The sequence below is a fragment of the Paroedura picta genome, chromosome 6 (assembly GCF_049243985.1).
Source record: "Paroedura picta isolate Pp20150507F chromosome 6, Ppicta_v3.0, whole genome shotgun sequence".
Taxonomy (NCBI): Eukaryota; Metazoa; Chordata; class Lepidosauria; order Squamata; family Gekkonidae; genus Paroedura; species Paroedura picta.
In genome coordinates this window covers 106,142,598-106,159,316 of record NC_135374.1, presented here as the reverse complement: position 1 = coordinate 106,159,316, position 16,719 = coordinate 106,142,598, and the positions used below count along the sequence as shown (strand labels likewise).

The 16,719-nt window shown below is 43.0% G+C and overlaps 1 pseudogene; it reads left to right on the top strand.

The window, feature by feature from the left end:
* The first annotated feature begins 15,274 nt into the window (after positions 1 to 15,274).
* On the top strand, positions 15,275 to 16,225 carry LOC143840760 (vacuolar protein sorting-associated protein 26C-like; annotated as a pseudogene).
* The last annotated feature ends 494 nt before the right edge of the window (positions 16,226 to 16,719 follow it).

Below are 16,719 nucleotides of genomic sequence, written 5' to 3'. Positions count from 1 at the left end.
GAATTAAATTCACCCATTCCTGTCCATTTTAGTTCACTGATTCCTAAAATGTCGATGTTCAGTCTTGTCATTTCTTGTTTGACCACGTCCAGCTTGCCTTGATTCATGGATCTGACGTTCCAGGTTCCTATGGAATAAAAATCTTTACAGCATCGGACTGTCTTTTCGCCACCAGTTACTTCCACAACTGAGCGTCCTTTCGGCTTTGGCCCAGTCGCTTCATTCATTCTGGCGCTACTTGTACTAGCCGTCTGCTCATCCCCAGTAGCATATTGGACACCTTCCGACCTGAGGGGCTCATCTTCCGGCGTCATATCGTTATGCCTATTGGAACTGTCCATAGAGTTTTCATGGCAAAGATACTGGAGTGGTTTGCCATTTCCTTCTCCAGTGAATCACCTTTTGTCAGAGCTCTAAGCTATGACCTGTCCGTCTTGGGTGGCCCTGCACGGCATAGCTCATAGCTTCACTGAACTACGCAAGCCCCCTTGCCACAACAAGGCAGCGATCCTTGAAGGGGGAAACAAGACGTAGTAGCTTCTATTTCTGTTTCAGAAAATGAAACATGGTTGAATGGCTGTTTATTGATGGCCATTTATGGTCTGCATAGTCCAAATATCAATGTAATCACAATACAGCATATTATTTCAGTGATAGTCATGTGACTGCACAAAGATTCTGGGCTAGTGGAACTCTACTTAGCTACACTTGTGGACCACAGTTCTGCCACCCACCAATAAACTTTGCCGGAGAACAACATACAACCTTCTGGAATAGAAAAACAAAACATAACTTACTGGTTAGGGCAGCTGAAAGAGCCTTGGCACAGTAAGGAAATAGACAAGGAGATGTCAAGATGCTGAGATCCACATGGACAGCATTCACTGGACTCCATTGCCATTTGGATGGGAGGCCTTGACAGGGCCTAAGTTGGAAGGCTCCTTCATCTCTCAACCTCAAATCCCACAGGGGGATATCTCAGTTCTGGGGAAAATGGACATGCAGACCAATTTTCCTCTGAAGTTTATCTGGCTCCCTGCAGATACCACAAGTGATAGGCAAAACCTGATCATAGAGTTGTAATGGACCTTGGGTCATCTAGTCCAATTCTTGCACAATGCAGGAACTCACAACTACCGGCACACCCACAGTGCCCAGGTGACCCCCCCAACAAAAACCTCCAAAATCCAACCTAGTCTAGAGGAAATTCACCTACCATCCCACAGTGGTGATTAGCAATTCCTTGGATATGCAAGGAAGAGACACAAGAGACAAACACTGGCAAATCCCTTCCTGCCCATCACAATCTTCTGCCTAGGTTCAAAAAATCAGCATCTACTTAAAAACTTCCAAAGGAGGATAACTCACCACCTCCTGAAGAAGCCTGTCCCACTGAAGAACCAGTCTGTCACTCCTCTCCAAGATGATGAACCATTTACAAGCACCCTTTGGATGTGATTTGTCAACCAATTCTCCTTCCACTTAACAGTAATCAGATCCATACCACATTTTACCAACTGGTCAATAAGAATTTCATGTGGAACCTTATCAAAAGCCTTACTGAAATCAAGGTAAACTGTGTCCATAGCATTCCCCTGATCTAGCAAGGTAGCAACTTTCTCAAAAAAAAGAAGAAGATAATGTTAGTATGACAAGACTTGTTCTTGAGAAAGCCTTACTGATTCTTAGTAATTACAGCCACCTGCTCTAGCTGCTCAAGGACTGATTGCTTGGCTTCACTGACTGTGTCAGACAGAGCCTGATAGATCTTGTGATGGGGAGGGAAAGAGCTCAGCAGCTCTGGAGGTGTTTTCACTCATTCCTAGTGACACTATCCAACCCCATTGCATGTGTTGTTTCTGCCATCCCACATATGTGGTCCAAGGTAAGTCTGAGGTGCCAGATTCTATTATTTAAATATATAGAATTATTTCACAATGAATGTTACCTATTTGTGTATATTGCTTATTAATTATTTTAACATTATCATCATTACTATTAAATGTATAGTCTGCCCCTTATTGATCTTCTTACAGTATATCAAATGATTAAAAACATTAACAGTAAAGTAACATTAAAAAAAAAATAAATTGTCAAACTGGTACACTGTCCTTCCCTTCTTTGATCACTCCACTGGCTTTTTTGTTCTTGGTTATTCCAGCCCTATGGTATGGGGTGCAAAGAAATTATGTTAAATTTGGAGAGGTGGATGGAGGCCCATAGTGGTTTCATTGGCAAATGGTATTGTCTTAGTGGTCATCATGACAGAGACCTTAATTCTCTAAAATGTGCTTACCAAAAGGTATTTGGTGAAGCAGTAAACTCCCAGTTCCCCCCTGGTAAATGACTGAATTTAGTCAACTAAATGAAGCAGCAGAACCAATGATTTTTTTTTTAAAAAAACTACTTAATGTTTCCTCTTGAGATGGATAGAAGTAGACTGAAATCATCCAAGCAGTTCTGTTCTGTGCTAAATAGCTGAGAACAGCACTGTCCCATTATGCTGGATATTATAATGCTACAAGATAGAGACCCAGGAGGATATGCAAAATAAGCCATTGGAAAGTTGCCCAGATTTTAATCTCCCTCTCCAGGATTCTATAAGAGTTTATAGACTTGTCTTGGCTACCTTCCCCATCTCTGTCTGCCCCTGCCGACCCATTCCCCTTCACTTTTTTCACATTCCAAAAATAAGGAACATGCTTTTCATGTTATTTTGGACAAATCTTTGAACATTTGCAAACTAATTTTTGGCTGCCAACTCTAACCTGGAAAATTCCTGGAGATTGTGTGGTAGAGGAGGATGGCAGGACCTATGACAGGAGGAAACTGGGAAAGGGATTTCACTTGGAAGCTGTAGTATACCATAGAGTTTGCCTGCTGAAGCTGCCATTTTCTCCATGGAGATCTGTTGTAATTCTGGGAGCACTCCAGGCCTTACCTTGTAGAGACTATTCACCTAATTTGGTCTCTGTGCTTTGCTGTTGGGCACACCCAGGCTGGGCAGGGTCAAAAGGTCAGGCTCTGGTCTCTGGGTAATCATCAGAAAGACAGGTTTTCCTGGAATTAGCTGATCTCGAAGGAAAGCTTCCTGTGTGAAGATTAAGCTATACAACATCTTGCAATCAGATAACAATGGAGTGTTTATATAGCTATATGCTTCTGCAAACTATTGTGTCCATTGGTAAAGGTAAAGGTATCCCTTGTGCAAGCACCGAGTCATGTCTGACCCTTGGGGTGACGCCCTCTAGCGTTTTCATGGCAGACTCAATACGGGGTGGTTTGCCAGTGCCTTCCCCAGTCATTACTGTGTCCATTGACAGCAAAGTAAAATTTCTATTTGATCTGTAAAAACTAAATAAAAGCTGTATTGCAAAGGAACTTTATTGCAAAAGAACAGGCTAGAAACGGGGATTGCAGAAATGCAAGTTATTACAACATTCAAAACCATGACATACCCTGGACTCAACAAGAACATAGGGTTTTTTTTAATCTCACTATGCATGCTTGTTTAACTGGTGTATCCACATTCCTCACAATTTATTTTATTTGGGACAATGTGACTGTAAGGTGAGGTTAGTGATATGTAATGGAATTTTGAGTTTAATTTGCTGGTCTCGGGATGAGATAGTTGCCAGTGCAGCATTTCACTTGCAGGAATGTTTCACACTTGGATGGAGACGGAAGGGGCCAGCAGGAAATGGTGGGGTGGGAGTCGTTAATCACTGACATAGACAGCTTTATTTCTCCTATGTTTTTGTGAACTACAACTGAATTCAAGGGTGCTAATAATCTGTTTTGGCAAAGGATTATCATATGGCTATATTTGGAGTTTTGACACAGAATTACTAATTTAACAGAATTAACTTTTGCTTTATATTCCCACTGTCATGATTGTAGTTCACAGTCTGAGGAAGATTGCTTGCACTCGAAAGCTCATGCCTTTTATAAATCTTTGTTGGTCTTAAAGGTGCTAAGGCTAGCCTGCAAGTGATAGAGCTACCAAGCTCCAGAGTAACCTAGCAAGCCTCGTGTCTGTCATTTACTTCACTACCTGTAGGATGGTGTCCCTGCTACAAAGCCACAAGTCAGCAGTAATCCCATCTTTTGCTATAGATGGGTGCCTTTCACTGCTTTTGTGACAGTCCTTGATCATAAATCTTGTTGTCAGAAGGAAGAGGTTTGGGGGGGGGGGAGGGATTCAGAATAAATACAGTATTTGCTGTATGAGTTCATAAGACTACTTTCCCCCCCTGAAAAACATGCCTCCAAGTGGGGGGGTCGTCCTATACGCCGGGTGCACTTCAGTTGGGATAGACATAGCTGCTCATAGTGGCCCATAGTACTGTAATGTAATGTGACAAACTCTATATTTTGAGTGGAAATGTTGGGGGTCGTTTTATACGCATAGTTGTCTTATACGCCGACAAATACGGTAATTGTGAAACATCTCCATTGGCAGACTCCTGTGTTCGTCCTGTGATCAGCAAACATAGCAACAGATAGTTCTTTGCAAGAATTTTGACTTACCATCAACCAGAAATTCATGGGAACACCAATCAGACAAGATCATGGAGAACAATGAAAGAACCTGATTTTTCCACAGAACTAATTCAATGAGCCACAAATGGTCAGGAGAAATTTTGAGATATCTGTGACAAGATTTTAAAAAATAGCATCTTGGTCAAAAATGTTACTGTTATACTATCATCCAGAGTCATTCATTCCTCTAAAGACCCAGCGTACATGCAGTGTGATTAATATGGTGTTCCCAAATGTTATATTAAGCAGCTGAATCTTTGACTGAGCTGACAGATGTGTAAAATCACATATATTTGGGAACCTCTGTAATGACTGTGCATCTAGGGAGGCTAATTATACTATTTAAGAGTGTATAATGGATTAAACACAATTAATTTTCTATGAAGTGTTTTCTATTTTTAAAAGAATAGTCAGGTTACCAGGAGACACTTCTCTTATTAAACGTAAGCAGCTAAAAGCTGTGGTTATAACACTAAGTTAGAAAACCTAATTGTTTCATAAAAAGAGGGTCATAAATATATGAATAAAAATGGCTCAGAAGGACATGGGTTTTGCTCTTGAGATGTGTGATGCAGTTGGAGATGCCGGTGCTTGCTTTTCATCTCAAGAAACACTTTTAATTTTAATATTGATTTTTGGTATTAATACGAATAACATTGGCACAGAATGACAGAGAGTTCAGTGATACAAGAACAACAGAATTCCCTAGCAGTAGATGTAGTGTATGGGTGGTTTCATAAATCCATCAATAGTAACTAGCCACAGTGACTAACAGGAAGTTCAAGGAAACTTCTGAAGAACAGAGCTAGGAATTAATACCAAGGGAAGGCCTTAGCCTCTGTACCCTGTTTGATAGCCCTTCCAGTTGACTAGTTATCCATTATGTGCCAGACTAAATTGACCACTGCTCTGATTTAGCTGGACTATTCTTGTGTAAAATTATTCAGAAAATAGAAGGCAAATTATCAGGGTTGTCAATTCCAGGTGAGGAAATTCTGGAGATTTTAGAAGGGGATGCTGGAAAATATGTGATTGGGGGCAAGGACCTCCACAGGGTACAATATCATAGAGTTTGTTTGTCAAACCAGCAATTTTCTGTAGGGCAATTGATCTCCACAGCCCAGAGCTCAGGGCTGCCAGGTCCCCCTGGCCACTGGTTGGGAACATCTTGGAGATTTCGGGATGGAGCCTGGGGAGAATTGGAACATGAGTTGGGTTCAGTGCCATATTGCCCACTCTCCAAAACATGCATTTTCTTGATGGGAACTGGCATTTTGAGATGAGATGTAATTCTCAGGGATCACCAGGTGGAACTGGCTTCCATACTAGATATTATTTGTAATTTCAGGAGATCTCCTAGCTACACAAGGATTCTGGCAAACCTATGAGGGGCTAAGGATGATGTGAGATGAATGGATGGTCAAATGATGAGTTCATGAGTTGGAGAGATTTACAGATACCGTGGTCCCAAAATGTAGTCACTATGGTTGGCATGCTAACTCCATTTTGTCCCTGCCATTCCTCCCATCTCTGTGCTAAGACCTGCTCAAATATATTGCACCTGGCTGAAATGTATTGCAAGAAGTCTTTATTCGGAATGAAGCAAAAAGCAGTCTCCTAACAGAGAATACCCCACAGGGTGAAAAGAACAAACATCTAACCCCAAAAAAAGATTATTAATTGCTACATTGGGCCCTGCTGCTACTGGTGATGGAAAGATCAATGGTTCTGAATGCACCCTTGCACAAATAGAAGTTTTGATGGTGCATGTGTTGTAGCCAAGACTGTCTAGTATAGAACACATTCACAGGATCCAGCTCTGAGTCTCTAGTATTGTTTTCACACTTTACATTCCCTGCCTCAGGCTTGTATTATTTCCTATCATAACTGCCATGTTGTCCTATCTGGATCTCATATTTAGAACTGTTATGGTGGTTTCCCACTGAATCATAGACCACATGGTACTATTTTATGGATTATTTGGGTAGAATTGATATGTACTTCTATAGGCAAGTGTAAAAACCACAGCTGGCAGCTCTCTAAAATTGAGGGCATTTTTCTTTGAGTGTAAAGGTATCCCCTGTGCAAGCACCAAGTCATTTCTGACCCTTGGGGTGACACCCTCTAGCATTTTCATGGCAGACTCAATACAGGGTGGCTTGCCAGTGCCTTCCCCAGTCATTACCGTTTACCCCCCAGCAAGCTGAGTACTCATTTTACTGACCTTGGAAGGATAGAAGGCTGAGTCAACCTTGAGCCGGCTGCTGGGATTGATCTCCCAGCCTCATGGGCAGAGCTCTCAGACTGCATGTCTGCTGCCTTACCACTCTGCGCCACAAGAAGCTCACATGGATAAATGAGCGATTATACCAATTATATCTGAAATAGATATGTTATCATTCAGATGTTATCATTTTAGAAGATTTTCTCTATGTAAAAGGCCAGAGTTCTTAAACATTGTCACAAGATAGATGCTAGAAGTAAATTGAGGTAAATCATCTTCAGCACTACCTCATTAAAAAAATAGTATCAAAGACTAATGGACCATCTAATGTCTGCTGCAACTTTCCCTCTCCCAATATTCATGGTCCACTTGATACATTTTCCTCCCAAATCTTGAGCACTACTGTTACAGGAGATGAATGGCAGATCTGTAGTCCAATCTCCTTCACCAGGGCTGATTCCGCACTTACTTTGTTTTTTTCTGTTGTGGATCCTGCTGAATTCAGATTGATTTGAACTCAGGTCTTCCTCTATCCCCCCTAATTGAAACAAAGTGTTGTGCACTCAACTGGGAAAGCTCAGAGCTGGGAGGGGAGCCGAGCACAGCAAGAGTCTCTTTCTTTCTTTTCTTGAATAGGTGGGGGAGAGGATTGGAGACAGAAGAGGAGGGGGAATAAATTCAAGAGGCAAATCTCTGCTGAGAGAAGTGTGAACTTCTGGAGCACAGTCACTTTAAGACAAGCCTTGCAACTGGGAACCAGAAAGTCTTTGAACTGATGCCCTGGCCAATCAGGGAAGACTGCTTTGCTCATAGTTGGAGGCATGAGGCAAGAAGTTAATTCACAAAAAGCAGAGATCTTCACTTTTACTGATGATGATTTTTCAAATATCAAGGGTTGTATGCACTTCTGGATATCGCAGGAGAAAGGTCGGATCACTCCAGATCAATCATGCATATTGCAAGGAGAAAATTTAAAGCACCCAAAATCAAAGTGGAAATTGAATTCAGCAGGGATTTATTCAAGCTGGCTGGGGGTTAAAATCCCTGTGTAGTCTATACCCAGGACACAAAGAGGTGCTAATTTGCTTTAATGAACCTTTATAGCTTTGTCATTTGCTCTTTTTTATCCATGTTTTATATGTGTGCTTTATCTGCTCAATCATGATGGTATGTGGCCACAAACAAAACTTTTGACTGCCTATAAGTCTAAACATATGTTGTCACTCCAATCTAAGCCCAGTGAAACCTGTAGCTTTACTTTGTACTACCTCGGCATAGATTATACCACTTGAAGGATTTATAATACAGCCTAATTTTTTTAAGAGATTGGAGGAAAGGAAATGGAGATGGGAAGAAACAGATTCATGATTTCCGACACTTGAATCTTATTAGGGTTTGTTTTGTAAATGAAACTTTGTTACAGATTAATTTAATGACTGACCAATTAATAATTAAATTGGGTAATGCATTCCGTAAGGATGCCAGACACATGTAAACAATATGTTAATGAGAACTAACACACCCCAAAAAGATGAATATCTTTTGGTCTTTCTGGTTATGTATGCCTGGTTTTTATACTCAGCTGAGAGATGAGCTGAAAACATCAAAGGCTTCTCTTCGCACTCTGAAGTAGCTGGAAGGGAAAAAGAAAAGAAAAAAAGTTTTAAAATAATATTTTTAAAAGAATCTTGTCTATCTAATCTTTCCATGATTTATGCACCCATTCTTTTTTCTTTTAATGTAGAAAATGTGTTGATTCATTTAAAAATATATATACTATATATATGTTTCAGTTTTCAATAATTCCCTAAGCAGAGCACAATGGAACAATCAAGACTGGAGAATTGAAAACATAAAATCATAAAGCCATAATAATATGTGAATCAATGACTTTTGTGCATCACCAGGGAAAAATAAAACATTGCTCAAATACATTCCCATTGCATTAAAAATTAAATGCTTACCTAAATAAAACTACTCAGATTTGGCAATTCTACTATTTCCTGGAGCTTTTGAATCATCCACCATGATCTACCTCTTTTGCTTGGATTAAATTTTAATGTATTTGCCTTCCTTCCATCAATTCCAACCTCAGGTACTTTTTGAAGAATAATACCAACCCACCAGATTCAGATGAGTAGCACAAGTAGTCATTATTAGCATACTGAAGACCACCAACAAAATAAACTTTGGAGAACATTTGAAAGAAGATTCCTGCAAATATTAATGAGCATGAGAGACTAAACAGTGTCCTGTATGACCTTGTGAAAGAGTTCCCCCCCCCCCCAAAAAAAACAGCAGTCCTCCAAAACTATGATCATAAATTTTGCAGTGAGGTTGGGAATAAACTACTCCAAAATGGGTTCCCCACTCCCAACCCACATAATCAGTTTAAAATTGGTACTGGAAGAGATATAGGAGAACCAGCAGGATCACTCTGGTAATGGTCATGAACCCAAATGACCATAGCCTGAACCCCAAAAAAATGAGTATGGGCAACACCCACATCTGGGAATACCTGGACAGGAGGGCTATTCCATACCAGTGGCACCACTCTAGGCTGCCACCAGTGCATTCCTGTGGTTCCGGACAGTGCCCCAGGAAACCCAGTGGTGATAGAAAAGTTCCACCATGCAGGGGAGGGGATTTATTTTGCAGAAAGGTGAGATTGTTTAGAATGCAATCCCACCTTCCTGCATTTTTGTTAAGAAGCCCTGGTCTACCTGTGCTGCCACAAAGCTGTCTATGGCATTTTTTGCCCCTTTCTGGACTACACATGGCAGGGAGAAGCCAGGAAGGCTCTTCCCATCCAGATGGGCCTGCCACAGGACAGGCCCCATTGTTCCTTGCAACACCAAAAGGAAATGTAGAAGAATTCATATTCCCTTAGTGCAGGGCTTCTGGTATTTAAACAATGCACAATTAATTTTCCTCAGAGGGATAAATTACATCACAACTTTGGGGACAATGTTGCTTGAGAAAATAGGGTGGTTTACAGAATCATTGACAACATCTGTACGTGCTGTGTGCTAGAACAATTCAAGCTTCCTCCACAATAGCATTGACTTTTTAAAACATTTTGGATAGTTTGAGTCTAGGCAATGAGACAAATCCATGGAGGATGGGTCTATCAACACCTGCCTTCTATGAGAGTCAAATTGAACTTTTTCATCCAGGTTGTGCATCTCTGAATATCAGTAACTTGGGGTGGGGGGCAGACATTGAGGTAAACTATAGCTTTTATGACCTGCTTATAACCTGGTTAGAGGCTTCTAGTTGTCCAATGCTGAGAACATGATGGACTTAAAACTGACTTTGCAAGGCTCATCTTCTATTGTGGATATGGGACAAGAAGACAAATAAAAATGGACATCTCCAAGGGAAAGGAAGAGCCCCAGCTGTGAAGCATTCATTTGACCTCCCAGCAGTATTTGACATGATTGATTCAATAACTAAACTGAGCCTGGCTTGTGCAGGGCATACAAACAACCTTCCTTAAAAGAGGGGACTGAGGCGAGTGTCTTGATGAAGGTCTCAGGTGTGTGTATATTTTTTTTTCCCTGACACATCTCAATGGCATCACCGCTTGACAGCTTTCATCAGGAAGCGTCTAAAGTGATAAAGTGGCACCTCTTCTGTAAACAGAAAGCCTCTTCTTTGGCCTCTGATTGCTAGCAGGTTGCACACCATTGCAATAGAAAGCACCAATGGTTAGATGCGGAAATGAATATGAGTGGCCATTTTGGAAGTGTGATTTGAGAAAAAGAACCTATCTTGATAACAGGACACCGATATCACAGTGATGGAGTCAGAGTCCCTTTATTGGCATAAAGACATTGAAGTAATGGAGACAGCATTATTCCCTAGGCTTCAGTCTTATCTGATCCATACATTATGGAATGCAGAGGCTGCATTTGGGGTTCCTGCCCTGTGTGATGATCAGTTGTGAGTTGCTCAGGGCAGGACTGGAGCTACAGTGCCCATAGAAAATAGGCTTCCTCCTTTTTCCAACACTATTTTCCCAGCCTGAATCTGTCCAGGAAGTCTTATATATGGGCCTTTGGGGGAAACCCAAGTGCAACCACATGGTATCCCCAGAGTGCTTCAGGTTAAAGTACAGTGGCATGGGAAAAGGTGAATTTACTTCTCCATATGTACCATGCACTTTTCCACACTAGAACTGAAGGAAATCCACACTTCTCCTCTGACTGCTACATAGCAGAGGGTCCCCAGACCCAACTTGTGCATTCTTTAATTGGCATTGAATTTATGGATCTCATATTGTCAAACGGTTGTCAGGGCTGTATCATTTCAGACTACAGGTAGGATTTCATATGTTTATCGTATGGAGAGCCAGTGTGGTGTAGTGGTTAAAAGCAGCAGACTTAAATCCAGACCTCTGTTGCCAGTTGGACTGAGGCGGTTGGTGCTGCTTGTATTATTAGACATACTAGTTAAAAAGCCCATTGTATGAAGAATACAATGGGTGCTAGCAGGCGGGGGCCAGAGCGAGGGACAGAGCGAGGGACAGAGAGAAGGACAGAGTGAGGGACAGGCTACCTGAAAGAGGAGGCGGGTGGTGGCTCCTCGGCGTCTCGTGTTTTTCGGCGGCCATTAGGCAACGGAACCCCCGGCAGCCGCGCTGCGCACGGCTGCCAGGGCCTCCCAGGCGTTGTGCGCTGGGCTGCAGCGGCTCCTCAGTGGTTTTTTTTCTCCTGCGGCTTTTCCGGTGGTTCCATGTTGTTCTGCAGCCATGAGGCTCCTGACGGGGCTCCTGACGGCTGCTCCTCGGCGTTTTTTTTTCTCCTGCGGCTTCTCGGCGTTTCCATGTTGTTTTGCAGCCATGAGGGCAGGGATCCCCCGGCAGCCGCGCTGTGCGCGGCTGCCGGGGGCTCCCAGGGCGGCGGTTTGAAGTGGCGAGAGGTGCTCCGCGCCTCTTGCCACCGGCCAGGGAGGCCCCGGCAGGCGTGCTGCCGGGGGCTCCCTTGCGGGCGGCCTGACACGTCGGAGGCACGAAACGCCTCCGACGCGTCAGGCCGCCAGCAAAGGAGCAACTGCAAGCCGTGCGGCTCGCAGTTGCACGGGGCTGGGAATCGGAGGGACCAATCGGCAGGCGCTTTGCGCCTGCTGATTGGTCCCTCCGATTGTCTGTCCGGAGGAAGGGTCCAATCTGGACCCTTCCTCATCCCGGACACATCCCGCCTCAGAACCTCTTACAGTTTTATTTAGTCCGTGGCGCCCACCATGGGCGGTGTTAAGATTAGGAGCTTTCAACACAGTTGACCATGAGCTTCTAGCTCACTTCCCCACCGACACCAGAATTTGGGGGATATCCCTTCTATGGCTGATCTCTTTTCTCCGGGCTCAGAAACAGAGGGTAGCACTAGGAGAGAGATCTTCAAACTGCCACCAACGCACATGCGAAGTCCTGCAAGGAGCAGTACTCTTTCCAATCCTGTTTAACATCTTCATGCACCCTCTTGCTCAACTGGTATGGAACTTTGGGCTGAGTTGACACCAATATGCAGATGACACCCAGCTCTTCCTCCTGATAGATGACTGCCCTGATTCTCCCCCAGAAACATTAGCCAGCTGACTGGAAGCAGTGACAAAGTGTCTCAAGCAGAGTTGTCTGATGCTCAATCCTTCAAAAATGGAGGTCCTGTGGCTGGGCAGGAAGCATCCAAGTGAGGAAGTGCATCTGCCCACTCTGGATGGTGTGCAGCTATCAGTGGCTCGCTCCACCAGGAACCTGGGTGTGATCCTGGAAGCTTCCCTCTTAATGAAGGCCCAGGTCATAAGAGTTGTGCAGCTGGCTTTCCACCACCTTTGCCAAGCAAAACTACTAGCACCCTAGTTGGCCCCGGAACACCTAGCCACAATGATCCATGTGACAGTCACATTTGACTAGACTTCTGCAACTTGCTCTATGCAGGCCTACCTTTAACTTTGATCTGGAAACTGCAACTGGTCCAGAACATGGTGGCAAGGGTCCTCACAGCAACACCATGAGGTCCCACATCTGGCCCGTCTTCTAACAACTGTGCTGGCTACCAGTTGAATTCCGGATAAGAAGGTCCTGGTAATCACCTTCAAGGTCATTTGCAATCTGGGCCCAGTGTACTTGAAGGACCACCTCTCTGCTTACCTACGCCCCTCAAAGAGCTCTGTACTCTACTGTAGCGATCCCCAACCTGTGGGCCGTGGACCACATGTGGTCCTTCAACTAATTGGAGGTGGGCCCCGAAGGAAGCCTTCTCTCCCCCCCTTGGCCCTTTACAACACACTTCGGGTGTCATTGTCTCCCATCACTCCCAGATGGGACTATCTTGTTGCAGAGAAACAAGCTCAGGGTTCCCATTGATTTGTCATTGTCATGAGTTAAAATTTCCATGAAAATAAAATGTTCCTTATGTTCATTGTTGTGGCGTGTCTGTATCTTATTTTGAAGGGATGTTTAAATATTACCATAGTGATCAGAGAGCGTTAGGGCAGTGGTTGAGAGTAGAGAAGTAAACTCCCCCCCCCCACCGGGCCTCAGTAAAAGGCATTGAGTGGTCCCCGGTGAGTGGTCCCCGGCGTTGAGTGGTCCCCGGTGATAAAAAGGTTGGGGACCACTGCTCTACTACCTCTAACTGGCTAGTGATCCCTAACCCCATGGAAGTCTGCTGGATCTCAACTAGGGCCATAGCCTTCTCTGTCTTGGCCCTCACCTAGTGAAATGAGCTCCTGGAGGAGATCAGGGCCCTAACAAAACTGAAACATTTCTGCAGAGCCTACAAAAGGGAGCTCCTCTACCAGGCATTTGGTTGAGGTGGACCAAAACTAAAACAGCATTTACTGGGCCCTTGAACCTCCCTCCCTTGAACCCATGCAACAGATCTGACCAACCATGGGTCTGCTAGATTGTTCACCTTGTTAGAATGTTATTTTCTCTGTTTATTATTTTCTGTAATAGTATTATTACTATTACCTTTCATTAATTATAATCATTGTTTGATGGATTATTCTGTTTACATTTTATGTGAACTGCCCTGAGCCTTAGGGGAGGGCAGTATACAAATGTGATGGATAGATGACATATTTGATGCCCTACTCCTCCACATGAATACTGCTAAGTTACCATGAGCCAGTCACTGTTCTCTCAGAACTCTGTCAGCCCCACCTACCTCCCCAGGTGCCTGTTGAGGGGAGAGCTAAGGAAAGTAATTTAAATCACTTTGAGACTCCTCAGGGTTGAGAAACATGAAATATAAAACTCAGAAAACAAAGTATTGGGCCATGTGACACAATTCTCTGAATATAGAAAACTAGATGTCAGGAATAAGGAAAGGCAGTTTCCTCTGACATCTAGGTGTAAACTGCATGGAGCTTTTATTCCAATCCCAGATCGATTCAGTCCCTGCCCTCTGCACATAATGTGATTTCCATTTGGATTAGGGGTGATTTAAATTTTCCTTCTGCAGCAAGAAGGATTGATCCGGAGTGACCGTACCTTTATTGTGCGATATCTTAAGAGTGCTTTTAAGCCTGAATATATTATACAATCGCATTGTTTTGAATCTGGGCTCTCCTCTGTGGTAGAGGACCTGTGATTGGCTACAGGTGGTCATGTGACAAGCCTGCCTCAAAGGAGAAGCCCCTAATTTCTCTCAACATCTGTCGGTCTTGGATTTTTTTTGTGCCTTCTTCGTTCCCCCCCACTTCAAAAAAAGAAAGGATTTTTTCCTCCCTCCTCTGATTTCTTTGATCCTCTCCCCCCTTCAAGAAAACAAAGAGTCTCCATTTGCCTCCCCCCCTTCTGAACTACCCTAACCACGTGCAGAAGACTTTCCTGTTTCAATGGGGAGGGGGGGGGGAAGAGGAAGACCCGAGTTCAAAGCAATCTGAATTCAACAGGATTGACAATGGAATAAACAAAGTGCAGACTCTGCCCTAGTTTTCTATCTGGAGGACCTTTTTATTAATGGAGAAACAACTATATGAACTTCCTTGAGTCTGAAACAGAACTGCCCTGATTCAGTTTTACCACTACGGTGAGAATAAGCCATTTCAAAATGGTTTTCCAATTTTATTTTCCATAAGAAGAAAAATATTCTCTCTCTTATGACATTTGTGGGACTTAATTAGCCACTGTTCAAAAGACTTTTTGTAACAGCTGGAGAGTATCTGATCAAAGTCAGACTTCCCACTAGCCCACAAAGGACATTTCTCCACATCTGAAATGAAATGCTTTGACCACATGCCAGGTGAAGCTCTTTTATTTATTCATTCCATTCTGCATTGATCTTAATTTATTTTTATTTTTTGTAAAGAAATGTTTACAAAGCATATTTCGGGGATATCAAGGGCTTTGACATCATATGTTAGTCCTAGACTCTCACAAACATCTTGTAGGGTAAAATGTTATCTAATGTTCTCGTTTACTAATATAAGGGCAGAAGATAATAACTTATCTAAGGCTTACTTTGGAAGATCACAAAGGGGAAGAAAATATATAGGGTTGATATGGTGACTATGCTGGATGTCAAAATTCAGTGGGCCAACAAGGGAAGTTCTTAGTGGAGTGGTGGTCATAACAAGTAAAGATGCAGTCCAACATCAGGGAGTCTCTTGAACAACAGAATGTAAACTTACAACTCCATCCCTGAAGCATTGGTAAATTTGAAGCCTTCTACAATTCCATTAAGAGGCCTTGAACTCTGAGTTGGATTGCCAACTTTGAATATTGTGAAGAAAGGAATGCAGAAGTGAGAACTTACAAAAGACCTGCCCCGTGCCTAACCAGCTTATGAGCAGTACTTTAGAAATGGTAAAACCTGGGAAGCCACCCAGTGGTAAAACAGAAATCCCCTTTGAGTTTCCATTGCAAGTAAGTGTAAGCAAAGTTCTCAGTGAAACTTGCCATGATGATTTTGTCATTATCCAGTATACCCTTCAGTGTGGTATGCAGCACTCTCTCTTGGCCAAAGGTGTGACAAAGACATGTGAATTTATTGTCCACTCTCCACCTCAGAAAGGTAGGCCAGCTGTGGACTTCAGTATTAATCCCGAAACTTTACAGAATATTAAAGAAAGGGCATGAGTCCCAAAATTTCTTATCAAAACCATCTCAGCTCAACGAAGTGCATCATAACACAGCCACTGAAAGAGGAGTTGGAGGTTGTAAGCTCAGATGCTAAGAGTTCAGGTCCCTCCTCTCACTCCACCTTCCCCAAACTCCAGGAATGAACTCCAGTTGGTACAAGTGGAAATCTTTGGCTGTGCTGAAGGTTATGCTAGTGATGCTACTGAGATTCAGAATATTCAGATAGCTGATGTTGATGTTTGCAGAAATCTTCCTATACCAATCTACGTGGGGTTTGCCCAACACTAGAAACTACAAACTTCAAAGTCAAGTGTGAAGTTAATATTGTTGCCCTCTTGCCTAATGATAATCTCATCCCAGAGAATTTTTAACTGAAGCTCAGCAGAAGGTGAATATTTAGGACAGTCATGATAGGACTATCAAAGGAAGTAGATGTCTTCAATCAGATGGGGATTCATTGAACTGGAACCAAGCTATATGATTGCTTCTCCCTTCTCTTTTTCTAGCCATGTGGCCATAAAAGTCATAATTCAGTGTTTTGAATGGTGAATAAGAACTGTCAGTTAAATCTGTGAAAAAAATTATCTCATGTGGCCCATTTCTGGGACCAAGCAACTGAAACTTCTCCATTGTGATACTAGCTAAAAATATTTACCAAGTTTTGTGTTGAAGATATGGAGAGAAAAGGTAAGAGAAAAGAGGGAGAAAGAAAAAGGGAGATGGAAGGGAGAAAGGGAGAGAGAAAGGAGGAAGAAAAAGGAGGGAGAATGGGAAAATGAAAAAATGAAAGAGAAAAAAGAGTGTGGGAAAGAGAGGGAAGGAGGAGGGAGGGGAAAGAGTGAAGGAAAGATAAAGGATAAAAGGA